This window comes from Ipomoea nil, unplaced genomic scaffold (assembly GCF_001879475.1).
Source record: "Ipomoea nil cultivar Tokyo-kokei standard unplaced genomic scaffold, Asagao_1.1 scaffold0143, whole genome shotgun sequence".
Classification (NCBI taxonomy): Eukaryota; Viridiplantae; Streptophyta; class Magnoliopsida; order Solanales; family Convolvulaceae; genus Ipomoea; species Ipomoea nil.
Genome location: NW_017616571.1, coordinates 1,590,119 through 1,616,496, shown reverse-complemented (window position 1 = coordinate 1,616,496; position 26,378 = coordinate 1,590,119). Strand labels below are relative to the sequence as shown.

Here is a 26,378-nt window from a genome sequence, read left to right as displayed (position 1 = left end):
TCGTGGTGTAGGGTATAACGATTGATCAAATTTGGCACTAATTTTGATCATTGAAATAAAAGTAACAATTTTCAAAATCAAGTATTAAGTTTGGTCGATTTGCCAAAGGCCTTGTGCTGGAGCGGCATAGTTGTGACCCTTCAAATAAGAGGTCTCAAGTTCGAATCCTATGTATGAAAATATATACTACATTGTAATAGAGTCAATAATATTAAAAAAAAAAAAAAGCTTGGTTGATTTCAAAGTCAAGAATAAAAAATAGAAAACTCAAAATACTTGATGGACAAATAGTAATAAATAAATAAAAGGAGAGGGAATATAAAATATTGTGTCTCTAAGTTATATCTTGAATAGATGTTAAGCACCTTGTGTTCAGATGACATGTAATGACGTTGTTGACTTTGTGTTGTTAAGCACCTTGTGTTCAGATGACATGTAATGACGTTGTTGACTCTGTGTGCTTCATTAGGTTGACATGGACGTGTCAGGGTTATACTTGTAAGCCTTTATTTATACGTATTTATATAATTGTTACGATCGTATTATATACAATAATATCTCTAACTCTAATCTACCTAATTATATTTCTCTTTGTATGAATTAACCCTAGTTCTATCATGTTTGTTCACATCTCATATCGAATATTCTGTATGAGTTAACCCTAGTTCTATCATGTTTGTTCACATCTCATATCCTCCTCTCTCTCTGCGGCCATTTCCTTCCCCCCAATAAATAAAACCCTAATTTTCTCATTGTTCACAAGTCTCTTCTCATCCATCATTGACTCAAGAATTAGGGATGATCCTAGAATTAGGGTTCAAGGGTCATTTTAGGTGGTTGATTTTAAAATTCAAGTAAAATTTATGTCTAATCAAATATTTCAGAGCATATATACAAATAGTTCAAGCATATACAGGACCTAAACCCAGCCCAACACTTGCGGACAAACAAAAAGAACTACATGGGCTTCCCACGTACTAAACGAAAGAAGCTTAGAATTTTAAATCTGGACTTGGTAAGGTGCGCCAGGCCAAGGCAATAGTGCAACGCCAAGGCGACGCTTGAAGGCTTAGACAGCAAGCTGCCTTAATGGGCCTTCCCCTTAAAAAAAGTGAGTTAATATCATGTGGGCTAATAGCCCACGTATCAGATATTAAACTGATAAGAACAGATACTACACTTGATCTTAGCCAAAAGGCCGAGAAAGGTATGAGTTCTTAAGCCCACCTCCCCCTTATTTTATAACCCCCAACACCCATCAACTCCCTCTCCCCATCCGATGTGGGACAAAAAATTGCTACCAAATAGCTTCACGCCTTCACTGCTTCTTCAATTCTTCATTTTCTATATTCTTTAAGTACATACCAATATTAAACTTGAAAATTTAGAGGGAATAAAGAAGTGAACAACAGGAAAATAATAACCACATTATCCTATAGACTGGATAAACTCAATCAAGAAACAGAGATATAAAAAAGGATGTTGCAGAAACAAAATGGAGTTCATAAGTCTGGATTTCAAATTTACAATGAGGTACAACAGCATTCATCCAAATTTCTACCAAGACAACATGAAACAGTAGGATGATGATAAATACGCGCGAATGACTTAATTTGAATTACTTTTTGGGTTTTTCTGTTTTTTCCCTCCCAACATAAAATTAAGAATTTGAGTGCAAAAGATTTCCACCTTACATTGTTTCTCCCCTCACATGTGCTCGGAAACTGTCTTGTGAAGCTTAACGTACATTTCCACCTCTCACCCCTTTTATTTTGAACGTAACTATAAATTGATAGATATGGTTTACCTTCGTTTCAGTCTCTGCTGCAGGAAACATGGCGGCGATATGGTTTACAAAGGCCCTCTGAATAAAGGGCCCATCTGCAATTCTAAAATTTATGGCAACTGTATTATTGGCAACCAAAGCGAAGATGCGATCCTTACAATAATCGCAACTGTCATGGGATGACGGAGCCATCCAATAAAACCAGATTGTTTTGTACTAAATTTCCTACTCTAGCAAGCTAAGCTATGTTCTTCATGTTGGAATAATTCAGAAATGATAATAAAAACCTATTAATGTAATATTTGTATAATACTATATTTAGCTATACAATTATAATAAGAGCCAATAATCTATACATTTATACATCTATACAATACAATTATAATAAGAGCCAATAATGTTAGGCCCTTAACTGGAAAAAAAAAATCTCGGAAGTATTGTTTATTAAAATGCATGGTTCATATTATTTTGATTTTAGTATTTTTTTAATGATTTTCTTCATTTACCCTTTATTATATTATTTTCTTCCCTTAAATAACCTAAATTCCGTAAGTATAAACTTTAGTGACGGAATATTCGGTTAACTATTTATTATTTTTAACTTACTCATTAATTTTTATAAGAAAGGTCTTAAGGTCGAACTTCATCCCAATTATGATTGGCATAATTGTTAAACATATATTACGAATATGTTAAAATGCACACACACACACACACACACACACACACACACACATATATATATATATATATATATATATATATATATATATATATATATATATAAAATATAAAATTTAACATAAACTTTGGTCAAATAATTAGTCTGACTAATAAATAAATAATATTCAAAGTTAAGCATCAAAGAGAATAAATCAATAACTTTAAAAATCATCAGGGACCTGGGATGTTGAAGTTCTTCGTGACATATTTAATGCGGCAGATGTACAACGGATTCTTGCAACGCCAGTTAGCTCCCATTACAAGGATTCCTGGAGGTGGATTGGGGATCTCCGTGGCCAGTACTCAACAAAACATGGCTACCGTCTACTCATGCATGATAACAGGCAGCTCGAGGAATCTGGGAATTTCCAGGCCTGGAAGGGGGTGTGGTCGCTTCCGATACCGCCGAAGGTCAAGAACCTGCTATGGAGATGTGCGAGAGGAGTGCTGCCAGTTCGTGAAAACCTTCGTCTGAAAAGGGTGTGCATCGGCGGCGGTTGCCCTTTATGTGGCTTCACGATAGAGACGACCGAACATCTATTCGGCGATTGCATTTTTGCCAGGACTGTTTGGGGGATGACGATGTTATGTTGGGAAGGGATCTTCTCAGCTTCATGGACTCTGTTATAGGCCAACAATCTTCCCAACAACCCTCCTCTGCGGCAGTGAAACTTGCGGCAGTGTTCTGGAATCTCTGGCTTGCCCGGAACGATGTGGTATGGCACGACAAGATTCCGTTGGTGGAGGAGATCTGCGCGCAAGTAAGGCGCTCCATTAGCAACTGGGAGATTGCTTATTCAAAGCCTGTTCATGCGGCTGGCGTCTCTGACCGGGCAGATGTTTGGAAACCACCACCCCGAGGCATAATCAAGTGCAACATCGACGCGGCTGTGTTCGCAAATGGCGCTGGTTTTGGGGCGGTCTTGCGGGATCATGACGGCTTGTTTGTAGCAGCTAGAAGCGGGTGGCTTGAAGGTGTGACCGATCCGTATTTGGCAGAGGTCATTGCAGCTAAAGAAGCCTTGTCTTGGTTGCAGGCACAAGAACATAGAGTTTATTTCTTTGAATCTGATTGTTTAAATTTCTGTAATGCTTTTAATTCACGTAGTATTGATTTTTCGTACGTAGGAGCTTTTGTGATGCAATGTTTATCGATTGCTAGCGACATAGGGACCGTAACTGTGGTCCATGTCAGGAGAACAGCGAACCGTGTGGCTCATGAGCTTGCTCGGGCAACCGTTTCTGAATCTGTCTCGGGGGTGTGGGTGACTAACCCAATCTTGTATTGTCGGTTTTTTGATTCCTTAATGAAGTTTGTTGTTTTGTTTCAAAAAAAACTTTAAAAATCATTTAATTTTTATGCATTAAAAAAAAAAACAAATTTAGATTAAGTTTTTTTTTCTTCGTTTAATTAAGCTTCTTTTGATTATTTAGATCATAACAAAACTTAATATTTCAATTATATTTTTGCATTATTGGTATGATTTAGGTCGTTGTGGTATTAATATTTTTTGTATGTATTTTTATAATGGTACAATTGTATATTACTTTACAAATATTATACTATTATTTTTTTTATCGAACAAAATTGTTCTTACATCATCGTCAGACCTGCGCGACCTAACTACAAAGTTGTTGATCATAAATACAATTACACCTGGACTCTAAAATGGTAGGACCATTTTCCAAAGAATTTGACAATGTTCACATCCCACTGGATCCAATTGAACAAGTTTGCACATCATAATTTTATCAATGCATGAAAACTTCTAAAGAAATTTGTAATTTAATTTTTACTAGATCATTATAACAATATATATTGTAACTATGTATTTTGATTTATTTATTATCTTCCTCTATTGACAAAAATTGTAACAATTGTCATTGACAAACTCTCAAAACAATTTGTCTCAACAACGAATGTAAATTAAAAAAAAAAATCAATGATTTCATTATTGTTGATAAAAAGTATGCACACTACTTTATTACTCTTATTAAATTATAAATTAAATAAATTAGTAGCTACAATAAAAAATAATACATATGCATTTAATTAATTTAGAATTAGATGTGTATAATGCCTTTATTTAAAAAAATTATTCATTATAAAAATTAAAACAGATATAATTTCATTAGTTATATTATCTTTATTTTCTACAATTCAAATATTCATTACCTTCAAATTTATTAATTTATTATATTCACTACATTGTCCATTGTATTTTTCTTTTTTACATTATTTTGTAATTAAATATCTAAGTTATAATACAAAATATGTTATATATATATATATATATATATATATATATATTATTTATTTATTTATCAAGTATTTTATACAAATATAATAAATATTAATATTTTGTACAATACTTTCACATGATAACCTACGACACACATCTCACAAACGCATGAAACATGTAGGGGACAACTACCACTACCAAATATCAATAGGTGATTATAAGATAAAGATTTAATACTACAACTAAGATCCCATCATATACACAACAAGACAAATCTAAAGCTTCCTACACCATAATCTCATTGCACGATGAATCCATCTATGCTACCACCAGTAACCCAATTGCACATGACACAGTACTAGTAATAAAAAAAGACATGTACTGAAGATGAAGACAATGACAATGCTACCCAAAAGAGAATTAAGAAGAATTAAAGAAATTTAAACCAAAAGTAGTATTTATTTAGACAATTGTTTTTAGACTAGCGTTATTACAAAGTTGCAAATATTTATTTTAGTGACAATATAATCGATCTCGCATATATTATCTTGCATTTATAGACTTTTAATTACCGATTTAAATTACAAAAATTCAATATTTATTTACCTATGCATGAACATCTCCGATATAATATTGTATTGATATACTTTGAAATACTTATTTAAAAATACTCATTGGGCATTATTTCATTCGTGCAAAGCGCGTTAAAGAACTAGTTATACTAATAAGAGCCCAAGAGAGTAGTTAGGCCTATAATGGGTAGAAAAAATGGCGGTCAAATTTTTTAATCAAATCAATGGCTCAGATTGATCAGATTTTATTTTTTCCTTAAGATTTCTTAATTTATCCTTAATGAATATGATTATCCTTTAACTTTTCCGTTAAATATTATATTTTCCGTTAATTTCTGTTAGTTCACCGTTAACTTACTCATTGATTTCAATAAGAAAGATCTTAGGTTCGAACTCCAACCCAATCAAAGTTGGCATAAATAGTACTCTATTTTACTCTTATTAAATTATATTAATAATAATAATTTAGTAGCTACAACAAAAAATAATACATATGCATTTCTTTAATTTAGAATTATGTGTCTACAATGTCTTTATTCAAAAAAAATATATTCATTATCAATAAATTAAATAAGAGAAATAATTTCATTAGTTATATTGTATTTATTTTTCTCCAATATAATATTCTTTACATTCAAATTCATCAATTGATTATATCGCTACATTGTCCCTACAATGTCTTTATTAAAAAAAATTTATTCATTATCGATAAATTAATTAAGATAAATAATTTTATTAGTTATATTGTCTTTATATTTCTCCAATGTAAAAATTCTTTACATTCAAATTCATCAATTGATTATATTAACTATATTGTCTATTATCTTTTTTTGTGCACTATTTTTTAATTAAATATCAAAGTTATAATACAAAATAATGCTATATATTTAGTTACCAAGGATTTTATTAATACCATAAAAAATTAAAAAATATATAATTAATAAAGTCAATCATATTAACTACTTGAGGGATTTGTTGAAAAGAGAGTATTCAAATCACACAACAAATTGAAGTGAGAACTATCTCGCAATGTCTTTGTTTGACAACCAACAGTAAGCAGTTAGCATTAACAGATTATATTAGCGAATTATATCAACGGTTGGTAAAAAGATATTTGAAAAAATTAGTTGTTTAGATTAACATGTAAAATGACCTAAGGGTATAATAATAATAATAATAATAATAATAATAATAATAATAATAATAATAATAAAAATAAAAATAATAATAATAATAATAATTATAATAATTATAATAATTATTATAATAATAATTATTATAATTATAATAATTATAATAATAATTATAATAACAATAATAACAACAACAACAACAACAACAACAACAACAACAATAATAATAATAATAATAATAATAATAATAATAATAATAATAATAATAATAATAATAATAATAATAATAATAATAATACAATCATATTAACTACTTGGGGATTTATTGACAAAAAGAGTATTCAAATCACACAACAAATTGAAGTGGGAAATTATCTCGCAATTTCCTTGTTTGGCAATCAACAGTTAGCTATTCAATATTAGTATATATTTAATATTTTATGCCCTAATTTTTATTTGCTCTCCCTTATGTCCCGTATTTGGTTTCAACCATACCTATGTTAGTATAGTTGTTATTTTCCACATTATTATTTGTATAATATATGATTGTATTTATGTGGTGTTAGAATAGTCTACAGTAGTTATAGTGTGATGCTATTAGTCAGGTGTAGGTTAGAGTTTGATATCTGATATAACTCTGTAATTCCTATTATTCAGTTAATGATCGAATCGACGTCTCTAATCTGGTATCAGACGGGTTTCGATTCTCTCTCTACCTCCACTGCACAATCCTTCCCCCTCTCACCATCCACTCTCCGGCCTCGTCGATGAACTCATCGGAGCACACCGTGTCTGCCGCCGGGTCTCCCTCGTCGGAGCACACCACTACGTGTCAATGAAGCTTACGTCTAGAAATTTCCTCTACTGGCGTACGCAATTGATACCCTTCCTCCGAGGTCTGGACTTCCGTCACAAAGGCGCTCGGCCAAGGGAACTCCACCACCGCTGATTACCTAGGGCAGGCGGGGGTTCTCGTCGAATCATTGGTTCAAGCCGGACGTCCACTCTCGCTCATGGAGCAGAATCTCTACGTGTTTCGTAGACTCCGGCCGGAACTCAAGACGCTTGCGGCTTCTCTCACCGCCTCGGGGAATCCGGTCACTCTCTCTCACCTGTCGGATTTTTTGCAGGCTCATGAGTTTATCCTCGTTGACGATTATCCGACGGAACGGCGTCGCACATGGCTTTATACACCAGTCCTGGTCGTGGCCATAATCATGGTGGCGAACGACATGGGCCGTCGACTCCAGACCGCGGCGGTCAGTAGGGCCGTGGCGGTCAGAACAGAGGTGGTCGTGGCGTACGAGGAGCGCCGCGGTGTCAGATATGCCGGTCTCACGGCCACACCGCAATTTACTGCTACAAGAGATACACTACGCAACCACCGACGCAAGCTAATGTGGTGTTATCTGGCGAACCTCCGGCGACGACAGCGACACCTCCGACCGACGGGTGGTATCCGGATACTGGAGCTACAGCGCATGCTACCCCGGATGCAGGAATGATGGCGCAGTCTGATGAGTACGGTGGACCCGATGTCCTTCGGGTCGGTAATGGCGCATGTTTGGCAATCTTGCGAGTCGGTCATGCATCAGTCCCATCTGTGTCCAAACCTTTAAAATTAACCAATATTTTACATGTCCCGAATTTATCTATTCCCCTTTTGTCAATACTTAAATTTACTACTGATAATGATGTTTTTTTTTTTAATTTCACAATTCTTGTTTTATTGTGAAGGATTCCACAACCAAAGCGGTTCTGCTTAGAGGTCCCACTACAGGTGGTCTGTACAAGCTCCCGCTGTCTCCATCAAATTTTGCGTTTTTAAGTTCCCATGCCAATCCCACGGTTTGGCACCGCAGGCCCGGTCATCCACACAAACATGTCCTCAATAAAGTTCTTAAAAGTTGCCTGGTCACCTCCAATAAAACTGAGCTCGTTGAGTCGTGCACCTCGTGTCATCTTGGCAAATCATCACGCTTTAAATTAGACAATGTTTCCCATTGTAGTTAAAATGTATTAGATTTGATATACACGGACATTTGGGGTCCGTCTCCTGTATTATCAACTAGTGGTTTTCGCTACTTTTTACTTTTTGTAGATGATTATTCCAGATTCTGCTGGTTTTATCCGTTAAGGGTAAAATCAGACATACATAAAGCTTTTGATTCGTTTCGTATGTTGGTAGAGCGCCAATTTGTGCGGTCTATCAAGTCTATTCAATCTGATTTAGGGGGTGAGTATCGAAACTTACACACAATATTTCATAAATTGGGCATAAACCATTGCCAATCGTGTGCCTATACACATGAGCAAAACGGGAGGGTAGAGCGTCGGAATAGACACATCGTTGAAACCGACCTCACTCTCCTCGCTCAAGGCAAAGTACCCCATCAATACTAGGACTATGAGTTTGAAACCACAACCTGTCTAATCAAATTCTTACCGTCATCAGCCATACATTTTGAAAGTCCTTATACTCGTCTCTTCAAAGTGTCCCCCCCCCCCCTATGCTTTCCTATGTGTCTTCTGGTGCCGGTGTTACCCGTATCTTCGTCCGTATAATCGGCATAAGATAGAGTATCGCTCCGCCCCGTGTGTGTTCTTAGGTTACCCTCTCTCCTTTATGGGATACAGATGCCTTGATTTGACAAGTGGGAAAACCTACATCTGTCGCCATGTCCGGTTTAACCAATATGTGTTTCCTTTTTCCACAGATCCCGTACACAAGGGCCCAACACCACCACCGCTGCCATGGGCTGTTGCACCTGTCATGGCGCATGTTCCACTAGTCGGGCCAACACCGAGCCCAGCACCGAGTTGTGATGAACCCGTGCCATTGGCTCGCGATCCACCGCAACTAGCGATAACTAATACTGCCCCAGCTAAATCACGCAGGCCTTGAGCAACCGCAAGCACGGGACCATAACATGCGTCTTTGTCACATGACTCGGGATACAGATGAGCCTTTTCAGGCGCTAAGTGTTACCACAGACCCCACTTGCTACTCTCAAGCCGTGGGGCACCCGCACTGGCGTGAGGCAATGGACCAGGAGTTTAATGCTCTACTCCACAATAACACTTGGCGACTTGTACCACCGGAACCCAACATGAATATAATCGGCTGCAAATGGATGTTCCGCACCAAACGCACCGCTGATGGCTCTACAGAACTGCACAAGGCACGACTTGTTGCCAAAGGGTTCAATCAAGTCGTAGGAGAAGACTTTTTTGAAACCTTCAGTCCCGTGGTTAAACCAACCACGGTCCGTATGCTGCTCTCTCTAGCTGTGTCAAACAGTTGGACTCTCCGCCAGTTAGACGTTCATAATGCCTTTTTGAACGGTCATCTGGCAGAAACCGTGTACATGAAACAATCACCAGGTTACGAAGATCCGACAAACCCGGGTCATGTCTGTCATCTCCAAAGGTCACTCTATGGTCTGAAACAGGCCCTCCGTGCTTGGTTCAAACGACTTCATGATTTCTTATTGTCTGCAGGGTTCAATTCATCCAAAACGGATGTCTCTCTTTTTTATTATACTATAGGGACATCCCGTGTGTTCTTATTAGTCTATGTTGACGACATCATAATGATGGGCAACGACGCGCAACTAGTGGCTACTCTTTTGCACCGTCTATCCTCTACCTTCAAGATTCGTGATCTTGGCTCACCAAGCTTCTTTTTGGGTATTGAAACAGTCACTGCAGGCACAGGTCTAATTCTCTCACAGCGCCGTTATATGACAGAACTCTTAGGGCGCTCTGGTATGCTAGACAACAAGCCTCTCGCCACACCGGCCGCGGTTACCAAGGCGGTGACACCCTCGGAACAGTTGTTTGATAATCCGACGCAATATCTGTGGGAGCTTTGCAGTACTCGACTATCACCAGGCCTGATCTTTCCTATGCTGTCAATCGCCTATGTCAGTTCATGCACTCACCATCTGTTGATCACTAGGCTCTTATGAAATGCGTCCTACGCTACATCAAGGGGACACTTGACTATGGGCTACGTCTCACACTGTCTTCGTCAACTAGCATCCATGCCTTCTTCGACTCTAACTGGGCTGGGTGTCCGCTGGACAGGAAGAGTACGAGCGGATTTGCGGTTTACTTGGGTTCAAATCTAATATCGTGGCTGTCCAAGAAGCAACGCACTGTAGCACGTTCATCCACGGAGGCAGATTACAAAGCTCTTGTCGATGTATTCGCCGAGGTTACCTGGATCGACTCTTTGTTACGGGAACTAGGGCTACATTCAGGACAACCCGCGACATTGTGGTGTGACAATCTAGGGGCAACATATCTTTGTGCCAATCCAGTTTTTCATGCCAGGACGAAGCACGTCGAGATTGACTATCACTTCGTCCGTGACAAAGTGGCTTCAGGGGACTTCGTCGTCAACTATGTCTCTACTACGGACCAGCTAGCCGACATCTTCACAAACCGTTGCCAGGTCCGCAGTTCTCTGCTCTACGGGACAAGCTCAATGTGGAGGCTCTCCAACCTTGCGCTTGAGGGGGTGTGTTAATATAGTTGTTATTTTCCACATTATTATTTGTATAATATTTGATTGTATTTATGTGGTGTTAGAATAGTCTACAGTAGTTATAGTTAGGGGTGTCAATACGGGCCGACCCGCCTCATTAGTCCCGCCCCACCGCGGGCTTTTTATTTGGCGGGCTTTGGCGGGCCGCCCCGCGAAGCCCGCGGGCTTGGAACTATACAACCCAAGCCCGCCCCATGCGGGCTTGCGGGTCTCGCGGGCTGGCCCGCGGGCCATAACTTAAATTAAAAAAAAAACATTAAATAGTATATAAACATATTAAAACCGCTTGAAATATGGCACCGAAAACTTCCATAAAATCCATAAACCTCGCCCATATCTCCCGGATCGATACTGCGCGTTCATCAGAACTGTAGAAGGGTAATCAAAGCTAGGGTTCAACAGCACACCCGATTTCTCTCTCGGCTTCAGATTTTCCCTCTACAATTCCCTTCTGTGTATAATACATATATAAATATGTATGTTTGCTTGACTTGGAAACGATTTAGTAATTCATAAATATGTATGAATTGATGATTTAGTTTTAGTAATTATTTGATAGAGTTGGAGGCGGATGGAGACGGGAGAACCAAAGAACTACGTACTCTAGGAATTATTGAATTAAGAATTGGCGAAGGATTATTGAATTATTGGATTTCTCCCTTTTTGCGTACTCTTAGATAGTTAGATCTACACATTGCCTAAGAATTAAGATATTATATATATGATTTTTTTTTTTAAAAAAAAGATATTATATATATAATTTATTTATTTATTTTTTAAATATGGCCTGGCCCGCGGGCCGGCCCGCAACCTGCGCGGGCTTTGGCCCTCCGCGGACCATGCCCGTTCGGCCCGCATTTTCGCGAGGCTAATTTCTTGCGGCCCTAACCCGCCCCATTGCGGGGCAGGTGCGGGCTAACCCGCGGGCTTCGACCCACTTTGACACCCCTATTTATAGTGTGATGCTATTAGTCACGTGTAAGTTAGAGTTTGATATTTGATATAACTCTGTAATTCCTATTATTCAGTTAATGATCGAATCGACTTCTCTAATCACCTATACAATTATTTTATTGACAATTATAATCAATTTTGACTATATTATCTTGCATTTGTAAACTTAGAATTGCCTATTTAAATACGCAAATTTAACATTCAATTATATATGCATGAACAATTCCAATATAATCTTGCCTTGATATACTTTAAAGTACTTATTTAAAAAAAAAAAACATTGGGCATTATCCCAATCGCACAAAGCGTGTAAAAAACTAGTCAGTACTTAGTATATATATGGCAAATTATATTATGCACCGCGGTGCATAACCGATTATGCACCGCGCGTCTTTTTTTTTTTAAATGAAAATTAACAGTATTTATTTTCGCCGTTTCGCATCCTTTTGCAAAAAGTAACTCTGTTATTCAGTGTCATTTTGTATACACTGCAGTTTCAGTTGAACATAACTACAGTTTCATTTCGATATAACTATAGTTTCATTCGATATTTATAGACTCAAATATGTGAAAATGTTATTTAATTTTATTTTATATACACTATAGTTTTATTAAAACATAACTACATGATCATTTTGATATAATTACAGCTTCATTGTACAATATACACTCAAATATGTGAAATATTATTCAATTTCAGTTTATATACACTGCAGTTTCATTTCATTATAACTACAGTATCATTTTGATATAACTGCAGTGTCGGTTTGGATATTCTGTAGTGTCAGTTGGTGTTTAATACACCAAACAAACGGACTCCGTTAACTCTAACGGCGGGCCGTTTCTTTACTTAAAGAAATGGCGCCGTATATGGGCCGCGGTGCATAATCGATTATGCACCGCGGTCTATAATATAACAACTAGTATATATATTGGCATATTTTTGGACCATGGAAAAGTATGTGACTTTCGACTATTAAAAAGTGATTAAAAATCACGAGATTATATTGTGGATGTAATTCAGGTTTTCAATCACTTACAAAGTCTTAAAATATAATAGGAGTGTTTGGTAAATGATTGTTAGCTGATTGGGTTAGTGGGTTTGACTATAGTTGATAAGATTAGTTGATTGTAGAAAAGTATTTGATAAATTAGCTGTTAGTTGTTAGCTGATTACGTACCAAATGACTTTCTCAAAATGCGGATAAAAAAACTACTTTGGGCACCTTTTTGAATTTTAGCATTTTGAAGCAATAAATTGTTACAAAAAGTTAATTAATTAAACACTCATATTGGTTGTTTAATCAAGTCAAACAACTAATAGTTGTCAAATAAGCCAATATTCACTACTGGAAATTCTGAAATTTCCGACCACCTGAAAGTGATCATAAATCAAGTTGAAAGTCTTGTTCCGACCACTTTTTGGACTTTTTGGTATCAACTTAATTTAAGATCATTTTCAGGTGGTCAGAAATTTCAAAATTTCCAGTAGTGATTGAATGATATACTAATTATTTTATCAAACATCGCCAATATATAATAAAGTAATTTCTGATCTCTTCCTAAAAATAGTGTTAATGGAATAGGGGTAATAATGGAAGAACAATTAAATTCAACATTTGATACTATCATGGTGGAAAGCATAGGACGATGGGGAAGATAAAAGAGTATGACAAATTAAGCCAAGATAAATTATAAGATTGACTCAATTTACTCTATAATAGGTCCGGGTGAGTTCATGAGGTTTAGTCTATAATAGATGGTGGAGATAAATAAGCGCAGGAAATAAATTAACTAATTTTTAATATATATTTATTAAATTCAGAAGAAATATATTTTACAAATAAGGGCATAATAAATGTTAGATTTTCTTTTTAATAAGGTGTCATCCCCTCATTTACCGTTAGTGTAGCTAGTGTATAGCACTTATATACACCGGCAGTGCATAATTTTTTTTTTGTAAATTTAATTATAATTATAAGAATGCTTTAAAAGTAAAGTTTATTTCACCAATTAAAGTATTTTTCTTGTTGGTGTTAAAATAGTGAACAATCTCAAAATAAATGTCAAGTTTGATATTGCTAGTACTAAGCTATGGTTGAATGGAAAGATGAAGACAAAGGCTCTTGGTAGCTCGGCCCCCCAAGAGAGGAAAGCAAATATCATATTGAACAAAAGCAATAATTATTGTGTGGACCATGGTCTACACAAGTTGTGTGAATCATATTTTGTATACTGTGAAGTATAAAATAATGTATATTTAATACACAAATAATGTACTTTTAATATGTTAAAAATGTACTTTGTATTCAGGGAGAGTACATTATTTAAATACTAAAATTAAATTATTTTATATAATATATATTCAGTACATAAATAATGTACTTTTAGTATATTAAAAATTTACTTTCTTTTATGGTCCATAGTTCCATACAACACTATGTGGACCATGGCCCACACAATAATTTACCGAATAAAAGTTTGTATTTTTTTTTCGGTTTACGAGTGTGTTATTTATAGACTTATAGTAGGCCTATGTTAAAAGTAATCATTCTCTTACAAATGATATTGTTGTTGGGAAGTAATTCAGATAGGGAAAATACTATGTGTACCCTCACTCTATACTCTTACTTTTATTCTCACACACAAAATTTTGATGTAGACACTTGTATTGGGCCCCGCATGAAAAAATAGCTTATCAAGCCCCACATCAATAAGTAAAATTGAAGGAGTAAGATTTGGGAGTACATGTAGTAGAACTCTTCAAATAGAAGGCTTCTTGGCTTTCTCATTGTCCAACATTGATTTCACAACCAGTCTTTTCCCCCAACCTTTCTAAGCCCTTTGAAGACTTATGGAGAGGAAAAAAGGAGTGTGCTGTCGCCGGTGCCGCTTGCCCGCTTGGCTCGGCTCGCACGGGTGTGAGTATGTAGCAACATATTTCACACTTTAATTTTTGACCCTATTTTCCAGATTAGTCAGCTTTCTTGTTCGCAAATAATTCTTCTGAACGTGGAAGTGTTCATGATCCACTTTCATTTGTTTCTCCTAATATTTGTGGTAAATCGTTCACCTGCAGATGCTGTTGGATATTTCGTTGGTAAAACCCAATAATAATCCTACAAAATTAGGATTATTATTTTACAGAAACTTTGGGAAGGAAAGGGTGAAGAGATATGGCTCGGGTTTGGTGTAGGTTGTTAGCACAAGTCGAGCGAATCACTCTTTCCTAAAACCTTATTTTCTACCTCCCACAAGTGCTAGGAGCGTTGTAGCCTAGGTTTCCCCAGGGAAAAATGTGCTACGGTTAAACGTTTGAGCACCCAAACTTTGAACCCGTCGAACAAGAGTAAGGCTTAGAACACAGTAGGCTAAAGAGAGATTTTGGAGCTGAAAACTATGATTTCTTGTTCTTGTGAAAATTCTGCTGCCTCCACTTCTTCTTATATAGAAGGCTCTGGACGACATTCGTGCCCGCAGGTGCCGGTGTACACGAGTTCACCCCCCCCCCCCCCCCCCTATGCGCGAGAGAGAGCCTCTATGTTATACAATTCAATAAGCCTTAGAAAGACTCTTGTATAACTAGTGGTGCAAATCATCTTCCAAACGAATGTGGGACAAAAGTTTCATTTTCCCTTCATTTTTTCAACTCAAATGGGTCTACTTTGAGAATCAATATCTCATTCACCCATTATCTGTTTTGAGCGTACAATATATCCCAATCTCTTCGTCTCACTACGAAGAACCCGAATCGACTTCGACCCGAACCAAATCAAAAGGGGATCCCACTAATAATTAGACCACAAAATAGCCACTTAATATGCTATTTTAAGCTATTTTTTTCAACAGAGGTTATATAAACAGTCCATTTCATTGTTCAAGAGTGCCACTCAAATACAGAGCTTTTTTTTCTTCTACTTAAACCTCAAGTTTGTCTATCTGAGCATAGTCAGGTTCACCGCTATAATTGGTGTAAGCTAAGCGCGGTTGGTCTGTGTTACTTGTCGAAAACGTGCCGAAAAACATTGACTACATCGGTTACCGGAAATTCGTTTTTAAGGTAGTATTATTATAACATGACATAGAGTTCTCGTTTTTTCTTCCTCAGCAATATGCATATTTTGTCTCCCTCTTGCGCTTGCCGTTTCGTTCCAGAAAAGTCTTCAACGTTGATCCATGTATTTACAATAGTTTACAATAGTTAAAACCGAATTCCTACCATAAGCAATGTTGAACTCTTCGAACAAGTCTATCGTCGACCTTATCAAGGTTAAGCCCCTGCATAGTCTCAACTACCGACGATGGTCATGGATTAGGAAGCATTGGAATTGGACTATGTCCTATTCGATGATCCTGCCAAGTACCAGTTTTCTACTAAAGCTACACAACATCCACCTACAGATCCCCAAGTGACCATTATTGATGCTATTTCTGATCCAAAAGCTTCTGCACTTAAAATATTTGCTTAGTCTCAAGAGGCTCATACCAAGTACGAGAAGGATAATAAATCTGTTCGTGCCACTATCCTACAACAAATGATTGATTGTTTCTTTAACATATTTTATGTACAAAAGTCTGCCAAAACAATTTGAGACTTACTGTATAAAAAATATGATTTTAACGATGCTGGAAGAAAGACGTGCGCAATTGGCCGTTGGTTGAATTTTAGGATGATAAACTCAAGCCAATAGTGGAACAGGTTCACGACTATGAAAATAGTAGTATACATAGTGGCTGAAGGCACACAAGTGAATGCTTTATTTTTGTCTGATGCTCTAATAGAAAAGCTGCCCGTATCCTGGTCAGAGTTCCAGAATGAGCTGAAACACGAAACGAAGGACTACACCATGAAGCAGTTCGTGAATTCTATCAACATTGAAGAAGCAATTTGCCAAAGAAACAAGTCAGCTACTTTTCTGGCAAATTTAAAGGCTAATATTGTTGAAACCAATGCCATGGTGAAAGTTGGTGGTCAAAATAAGAACAACAAAAAGAATTTAAATCCAACAATAACAACTGTTTCAAGAAGGACACAATTCTGAAGAAAGGGAAATGTGGCAGAGGGAAAGAAGGACACTGTGTTGCTCAATGCTACTATCGCAAAGGGATCTCCAATCAAAACACACATAAGTCAAGTATTGAAGAGTCCAAAAATACAGCCAATCCGCGGGAGAATGCAGAGGTAATCTACAATATTTTTATTTTAAAACATGTAGACTTTGAAGATTGTTATCTTCAGGGAATGTGACATTTACTAGAAGCAATCCTAAAAGATTGGAATTAAATAATCTTGAAGATTGGGTCTTAAAGACTAACATTTATACTCTTTTGCAACACATGAATGCATACATATATGTCATGTACTCTTTTCCTCGCTAGATTTTTCTCATTGAATTTTTCTAGTGTGATTTTTAACAAGACATGAGTATGATATAGTAATGTCAATGGGGAAACTTGCAAATAAAAAAAATACTTCAATAGACTAATCCCAAAATCCTGAAGATTTTGCCCTGAAGACTTATGGTTCCACTCTTTTTCCCTTAACTAAGATTTTTTCTCACATGTTTTTCTTAAGTTAAGGTTTTTAATGATGCAACTGAAAGAACACATGCATGCATTACCCATATATCGTGTACTCTTTTCTCGACTAGGTTTTCACAGGGTTTTTCTAGCTAGTTTTTAATGAGGCATGATTATGATAAGATAATGTCCAAGAGGAAGTGTTATAAATATAATTAAGTGTGGACATAATGAGTTGATTATGTAACGGTCCTCGTACTTATGTCTATCATTATTTCTTTCCATTACTATTGTAATTATATATATGCTTTGTAATGTTCTGATAAGGTGTTGCAATAAAAAAGTTAATGCGATTACACTTTATCTCTTTGTCTCTTTTCTTTCCCTGCAATTTCTTGTCTCTCATTATTTGTCATAGATAAGCTTAATAATTGATGGACTAAAATTGGATTTCACAGTTGACACGTAATAGTACTAGCAAGCTCATTCTTACCACTCATGGTGGAGGCGTTAGCTTGCAAGGAGGCCCTATCTTGACTCAGAGAACGGGACGTGTTAACAGTGGATCTTCTTACGAATTGCTCAGAATTGCGGAGTGCTTTACTTTCAGACTCTACAGCCATCCTGTCCTACGTCGGGGTCATTACTGACCAGTGTAGGACATCTATGTCTTTATTTAATCATTGCTCGTTGAGTTTTATTTCTAGAACGGTTAATTTACATGCTCATACATTAGCATCGTTAGCATTTGATCAGGATCATTCTATGTGTTGGGACTCGATCCCTCCTGACTCTATTACTATATTCATTCATTAATGAATCGCTATTATTTGCCTTCAAAAAATAAATACAAAGGAAATGCCTAATCATTTTACTAGATTTTTTTGGGCTGCATTTCATTTTTCAACCGTTTTTGCTTTTTAGCCTTCAATTTTTGACTTTTTGTAGAAATTGTTTGTTTTTGCCGGCCACTTGCATTGACTAATATGTATAGCTCTAAAACTTTTAGATGTAAGTGAAATATTTCGATAGGATTGTGCAAATACTTTATAAATTTTAGTATGAAATTACCAAATATCAAAGGCAAAAATTTGCGTGAGACCAACTCACATATCTTTATCCGTCCGACGGGTCGTGTCAAAATCAAATGTAATACTTATACTGAAAAATGTAATACTAATAAGGAATAAAATGTTTATTACTTATATGGAAAAATGTAATTTTTTTGAAGAAAAATGTAATACATTTGCATTTTGATTTAAAAGCATTACATTTTTCCTCAAAATTATTACATTTTCTCTTATAAGTAACAAACACTTACCAACATTACTTATAAGAGAAAATGTAATTCTTTTGATGAAAAATGTAATAGTTTTACATCAAAATATAAAAGTATTACATTTGTCATAAAAAATATTATAATTTCACGTTTAAGTAATGAACACTCTGTTCTTAATTAGTATTACATTTTTCAGTATATTACATTTTCATATCCACCGACCTGACCCGTCTTACGGATCTCACACAAATGTGATTGTTTATAGTTATAATTAATAATCTTCTAAGAATTAAATTTTGTTTCACCACTTAACCTAAAAACAATTATTTCTTATTTTAAATTAGGGAAAATGACACTTCTTCCCCCTAAGTTATATACTTATAGCACTTTCTCCCCCTGAATTATTCAAGTGGTTGTTTTTCCCCCTGAAATGTTAAATGGACATATTTACCCTTAAAATAAATATTTAAAATAAATATTTCATTTATTTTCCTTCTCCAACAAATTATGACAATAATTTGGTTCAAACCAAACAAACACTATAGCAACCAAACCGAAATATTCCAATTACAATTTAGAATCGAAACTCGATATTTAGAGTTTATTAAAATTGCAAACCGGAACGGACGATTCATGTACCGAACTGAAAAATAAAATATATTTATTGTTGAATTTAGACTATTTAAAATAAAAAAATAAAATTTTAAAATAAAGACGGTTCAAAATTGCGAACCGGATCCAGAACCGCCGATTCACGGTTCAAGATCCAATTTTTTTTATTCATAATTTTAATAAATTGAAATCCAAATATTAGGTTCTAGATCTGAATCATAACCGGAAACTTTTAATTCAATTGCTATAGTGTCCGGTTCAGTTTGATCTGAACCGTGGTCATCCCTACGTATACGCGATAATTTGTTGGAGAAGTAAAATAAATAAAATGTTTACTTTAAGGGTAGAAATGTCAATTTAATATATCGGGGGGGGGGGGGAATCATCACTTTTAGAATAATTGAGGGGGCTAATGTGCTTACCTAAATAATTGAGGGGAAAAAATAGCTATAAGTATATAACTTAGGGGGAAAAAGTGTCATTTTCCCTTTAAATTATCATGGGGCATTTAATATTTGTGTGTGCAGTGGATATTTTTTTCACGAAAGACGAAATCTCTTGTTTCAAGGGTCTCTACACTCAACTTGAAAAGATAATGGATGAATAAATCATGATAACTCAACAACCTCTTACATGAGAATATGTGGATATGTTTGTACTTTGTTTTTGGTAAGATTGTTGCACAATATTCATTATTTTTTGAGATATTATAGTATCATGTTTAGTTGTTGTAGTGGGTACATTTTATTAATTGCATCTGAGATATTCCTTGAATGGCTGATATATACTATATTGTAGCCATTTAAAAAATCATAGAGATTGAGACTAGTCAATAGATATTCAATTCAGTTATATAAATCATTCATAAATGAAAACATCTTAATTTTGTGGCTTTCCACAAATTTGTATTTTAATTATAATCTATGTAAAGATATGGGCTTTTATATTTAGCAATTAGCAAATAGTTGATTATTTTTTTTATTGTGTTAATGGATAATTAATAACTAATTGTGTTAACTGTTTTGAGTTTTGACTAAATAAAATCATTATTATTAGCCGGGTGGCTGCGTCTATGTCATTCTTAATTTTAAATTGTACTGTTAAATAAATTTAAAATAAAATAAGGAATATAACATGATAAATAACAATTTAAAACATTATCTATTTATCTTATAATCTCCCTTAACATCCTATCCTACAACTTTTTTTTGATAACCAAAATATTCAATTTCATCTAACTACATCCTGAAACGTATGAAGTATGAACCTTTCCCAAACCTATTAAGAGGTCAAAGGTGATGAATTGAGCCAATCTTACTTATATGTTTTTGATAACTCATAGTTTTCAACTTTATCAGACCGTATCATGAATTTTATAAACACGCTACAGACCTATTAGCAGGTAAATTGAGCCAGTCTTATTATCTCACTGTCTGAATTTTTCACTCTTTTATCATCCCCATCCTCCTATGCTTTCCACCATGATATATATAGCATCAAATGATAAGTTTAATTGTATCTTCCATTACCCCTATTACATTAGCACTATTTGCGGGAAGAGATCAGAAATTATTGACCCATTATATATTTTTTGACGTTGTAGGTGGTTGAAAACCTGATTTTCATCCACAATCTCTTAATTTTCAATCACTTTTCAATAGTCAGAAATGACATACTTTTCCATCGTCCAAAAGCATATATGCCAACATAGTATTATAAAAATATTACATTAATAGGTTATTTTTGCCATTTTTGAAATATACCAACATGAAGAACATAGCTAGCTAGAGTAGAGTAGGAAATTTAGTATATTTATAATCCCAACATGCTTTATTTATTTATTCTTTCCTCTGTCCCATTTTACATATCATGTCCTCAGCCACAACACGGTGGGGTATAGTCGTCATACCCCTGGAGCTTAGCACGGTGCATGATCGCGCCACAGCACCGCCGCGACGGCTGTATCACTGCAACAACTCCCTTTGCTATGTCGCCTGCATCAACAATGTTCAGTAGCAGTAAAGCCATGGTATCATATCAATATAATATTTCTGATAACTTATTATGTAATTAAGAATAATTCTTGAAACTATAATTCAATCAGCAAGATATATATAAGCTGGCGTGCTTATATGTTTGTACCGTCGACTTCTACTCATACATACCGGAAAACTTCCCAGCGGTTGTTGGGGTTGCAAAAACCAGTGCTGCGGCGATCATTGCAAGAATGAAAAATAGAGAGAGTGGTTTGGACTTCATGGCTGATATGTGTGGTTTTAGTGTGTACACTAAACTAAGATTTGCCTTCTTTTATAGGCCCACTATGAGATGACACCAAGTAGAATTAGATTATACTTGGCTTGATAATCAGGTTCCAAGCTCCATTCATATCAGAGTTTTCTATTGATCTTCTCCGTTTGAACCAGTTAGCTATGCACAACATATGTTAATTTACCTTCTTAAACTAATCAAATATTATACTCCGTAATATAATTGTTGAAATCTATTCCTTTGAGTGAATCCAACAATAAAATATAATTTATATTATATTCCTTATCTATTCCAACTCATACTATTGTTGACTAGGAATAAACAAAATAAAAATACATTAAAAAGCAATAAAAAATATTCAAAACAAAAACATAGTTCAAATAAAAATCATGTATTGCACTAGTAATATATATTTAAAAGAAAACCCCAATGTTACAGAGTCTAATTAAAATTAGAAATTAATCTCATAAATCACAATTATAATCTTACTATTAAGGCCATAAAATAAAATTTATAAAATTAATGCACTAAGTTTTAATTTGAACCTAGAACAATTCACAAACTAACATAAACCTAACCATCTAAGATAATTAATATTTTGGATAAATTTTTGTACATTTAATATTTATACACATTTACTCCGTACATGGATATATAAAGGGTAGGGGGTGGGGGAGGGGGACAGCTGACCCCATTGTGGCTCAGCCCTTGTATGGATCGGAATATTATTCCTATTCCTTCAAAATTCATCATGTGAACCAAACATGTAATAAAAGTTTTAGACTAAAGTGAAATAATTGAATAGAATTGTATAAATACTTTTAAAGTTTAGTACGAAATTATCAAATATAAAAAAAATTCAATGTTGTCTATTTTCATGACGCTAATGTCAACAAAAAAAAAAAAAAGAAAAAGAAAATATGCGAGTAATATATCATATATGACTTTTCTTTTAATTTCAATCCTCCAATAAAATCTAAATGCTTTACGTGATGAAAATATGCGAGAAATCTAAGTTTACGTGATGCTTTTATTGATCTTCCTCAGCTTATATTGGATGAGGAGACTCAGGAAAGTAATCAACAATCACTATATTCGACGGTGTACATTGAGTAAATCAGGCCTTGTAATTATAGTCCGTAAAAAATAAGAATGTAAACCAATCTAGTTAGATTGTCATTGCTGACCGGCTCAAACATGAAAGACTAATTGACCACTCACACTAAAAGTTAGATTAAATTAAACTTATAATATTGTGATTAATATGTCAATTGTTTGACAAACTTGGCTGAAGTTGTCCCCTCCTTAGCTCATATTGTGCCTATAAAAGAAGGCAAAGCTTAGGTGAGTGTACACACAAAAGCTACACATATTAGCCATGAAGTCCAAACTGTAAGACTTGCCCATATAGGCCTTAATTATGTGGTGTAAGTAGACTATGCCCATTAAGTAATTGGTTGGACTGGATATTAGGTTAAGTCTGTATTCCACTAATATGCCTATATAAAGTCTGTATTGATGGGATACATGACATATTCATTATATAGTATAAAGTTATGGTACTCATGCTGCTCAGAAAATACCAGTACACCATTTAGGGTTCTGAGTCAAGTATGGGACAAAACGGCTAATCCTATTCTGCAAATCTACCTGCTACTACGAGTTAAGTTTCTCGTAGATTATTCTCTGTATAGTTAGACCATATTTATATCTCACACAAACCACTCTCTCAATTTGTCATACTTGCCATGATCGCAGCCCTGGTTTTTGCATCTCCAACGACAACCGCTCGGAAGTTGTTAGGTATGTATGAGAAGTTGAGGGTAGATCAGAAACAATCTTAATTCTATACCATTTATTGCTTCAATGCATCTTAAATTTGTTAGAGATTTATACAGTAAATATATGCATGTTTAAATATTTCAAACACGCACGATACTGAACTTAAACAATAGTTTGGGAGTTCTGAAGTTAAAAAATTATTTTAAGTTTAGTGAAAATTTTATTAAAAGTTGTTTAACTTTGAACAGAAATATGATTTCATGTTTATTATTTGCTTAGAAGAGAAGATTTTACAGGTCTGTTGATGCTATCCTAGGTCTGCAGATGATTTTTCAAGAGAAGATTTTTAAGTTTTGATATGTTTTAAAAGTAGGATTCTTAACGAACTCAACATAAACGAACGGATGTTGTTTGTGCACTGTTTGTTTGTTAACATTTTTGAAGTGTTCGTGTTCATGTTCGTTTGTTAAGGTTTTTGAAAATCTTATCTGTGTTCGTTTGTTAAGCGTTCATTAGTGTTTGTTAACATTCGCGAACGTGTTCGTTGATACGTTCACGAAAATGTTTGTTAATGAACACGTTTATAAACATGTTCATTCACGTTCATTAACCCTTAATAATAACCAAATAGATTCACTACATGTTCATGATCACAATTTGTCCGTGAACAAGAAACAATCTATATTCACAAACAATAACAAAATAAACAACACAACTATATATATATATATATATATATATATATATATATATATATATATATATATATATATGCTTAGTTGCTTGTTCATAAAGATGTTCGTAAACATGATTAAACGAACACAAACGAGCTTGTTTACAAGCTCTTAACAAACGAGCATAGAACTGTTCAGACTCTGTCAGTTTATGATTCGGGCTTTAAAATTTGTTAATTTATGTTCGTTTATCTTAATAAGCGAACATAAACGAACCCTTACTGAACATAAATACAAGTAATTGTTGACTCAAAGTGTTTTGTCAAAGTTATGTGCAAAAAGAATTATAGTTCTATAAAGGAATACCAGTCCTACGAGGAATAGTTATTAAAGAATACTAGTTCTAAAAGGAGTTGTTGTTGAAGATTTTCTAGTTCTAGTTTGATTAGGAATAGCTTTGTTATTCACGAATCTGTTAGGATTAGCTACTATAAATAGAGGTTGTCCTTTATTGTAGAATCTAAGCATTCAACATTAATCTTGTGAGGTACGAGAGTCTTTGAGAATAGGATACTAAATTCCCCTAGAAAGTAGTACATGTGTTTAGGTTTCAATAGTTTGGTAGGAAAAATCATTCTATTGTGTAATCTCAGGTTCCAAACAGTGTACTTTAAATATTGAGCTTTTAGTGGATTTAGGCAAGTTCTCAAATTGAGAAGTGCCTCACAGATTACGGTTGTTTGCCCGAACTGCGTTATAGATCGTTTGTGTTACAACGTCAGTTTCAACATCACTGTGTGCTGCGCTTTACAAATTTTCAATTGGTATCAGAGCCAAACTGCTTAAGTTATTAGCAGGATCCTAATGGAGTTTCCCAGAGAAGGACTGTCAAGCACTAGGCCACCTGCCCTCATTGGCACGAATTTTTCCTACTGGAAAGCCAGAATGCAGATATACATCTTGGCACAAGGAGAAGGTGTCTGGAATGCTATAGAAAACGAATGGAAAACTCCAGTTGATGATAAAGGAAATAGAAAACCTAAAATTGACTGGAGTGAAGAAGAAAAAACAGAATATAACTTCAACTCGAAGGCAATGAATGCAATCTATGGAGCTGTGAGAGAAGATACCTTCAAACTGACTGCCACCACTCGCATAGCCAAAACTGCGTGGAGTATATTATGTGATCATCATGAAGGGAACACGTCTGTAAGACAATCCAAATTACAGATGATACAGACAGAGTTTGAAAACTCGAAAATGGAAGAAGAAGAAAATGTCACACAATTTAGTGCCAGAGTTTTAAGCATCTCTGGAGATGCGTTTAACCTAGGCGAACCTATTCCTGAACCTAGGCTCGTCAAAAAGGTCTTACGTTCCCTACCTGAGAGATTTATGATAAAGGTTACAGCCATCCAAGAAAACAAAGATCTAAACACCTACAAACTCAGTGATCTAATGGGAAATCTTCAAACATATGAGCTTGAGATACTGCAAAAAAGGGAAAAATAATGACAAAGGAATTCCGTTCCAATCAAAGCAGAAAGAAAGTCCAGAAATTGATACTGAAACCATGGAACAATCAATTGCTCTCCTAACAAAGAATTTCAACAGAGTTCTCAAAAAATTCAACAAATTTAGAAACAAAAGTGCTTCAATTAATCAAGGGGACTTCCCAACTGGACAAAATCAATCTATTTCAAAAAGAAGAGACAGTTCAAATACAGAAGGAATACAGTGCTATGAGTGCAAAGGGTTTGGACACATCCAGTCAGAATGTGCTACATACCTTAAAAGAAAGAACAAGACATACATGACAACATTAAGTGATGACTCAGACAGTGAAGAAGACACAAACACCAATTTCGTAGCATTCACCGCAAATCATGAAAATAACAACGGAGAAGATATACAAGAATTACTAGAGGCATATACTCAACTACATGCCAAATGGGAACAAATCATCGAAGTAAATCTAGAACTCATGGAAGAAAATTAGTTTCTAAAAGATGAAAAAGATAGAGGAGAAAAACGGTTCAAAGAAGCTCAAAATGAATTATTAGACTCCAAAAACAGAGAGGCAAAACTGCTACAAGAAATCAAGGCTCTAACTGAAAGGCCTAGGACTCCAATCTCAGCCTCCAGTGAAAACCAGCAAACAGAAAATTCTGAGGTGTCACAACATCACTTCCAACATCGAAGAAGAATTAGATGCTACTACTGTCACAGACTCGGGCACATCAAAGCATATTGTTTTAAAAGACAGTATGATCTCCA

The 26,378-nt window shown here is 35.0% G+C and overlaps 2 long non-coding RNA genes across 2 annotated transcripts in view; both read right to left on the bottom strand.

Moving 5' to 3' along the window:
* Positions 1 to 1,695: 1,695 nt before the first annotated feature.
* The window catches only part of LOC109171760, an 80,416-nt gene continuing 55,733 nt past the window's right edge, over positions 1,696 to 26,378 (bottom strand). Inside the window, exons 2-3 of the long non-coding RNA XR_002052654.1 lie at positions 9,454 to 9,457; positions 1,696 to 1,782 (exon numbers count right to left, since the gene is read on the bottom strand). This is a non-coding gene — a long non-coding RNA (uncharacterized LOC109171760). The remainder of the gene's footprint in view (positions 1,783 to 9,453; positions 9,458 to 26,378) is intronic.
* LOC109171749 lies at positions 21,061 to 21,678 on the bottom strand. The gene is made up of 2 exons (XR_002052651.1): positions 21,540 to 21,678; positions 21,061 to 21,368 (listed from the first exon to the last, which is right to left on the bottom strand). It is a non-coding gene; the product is annotated as an uncharacterized LOC109171749 (long non-coding RNA).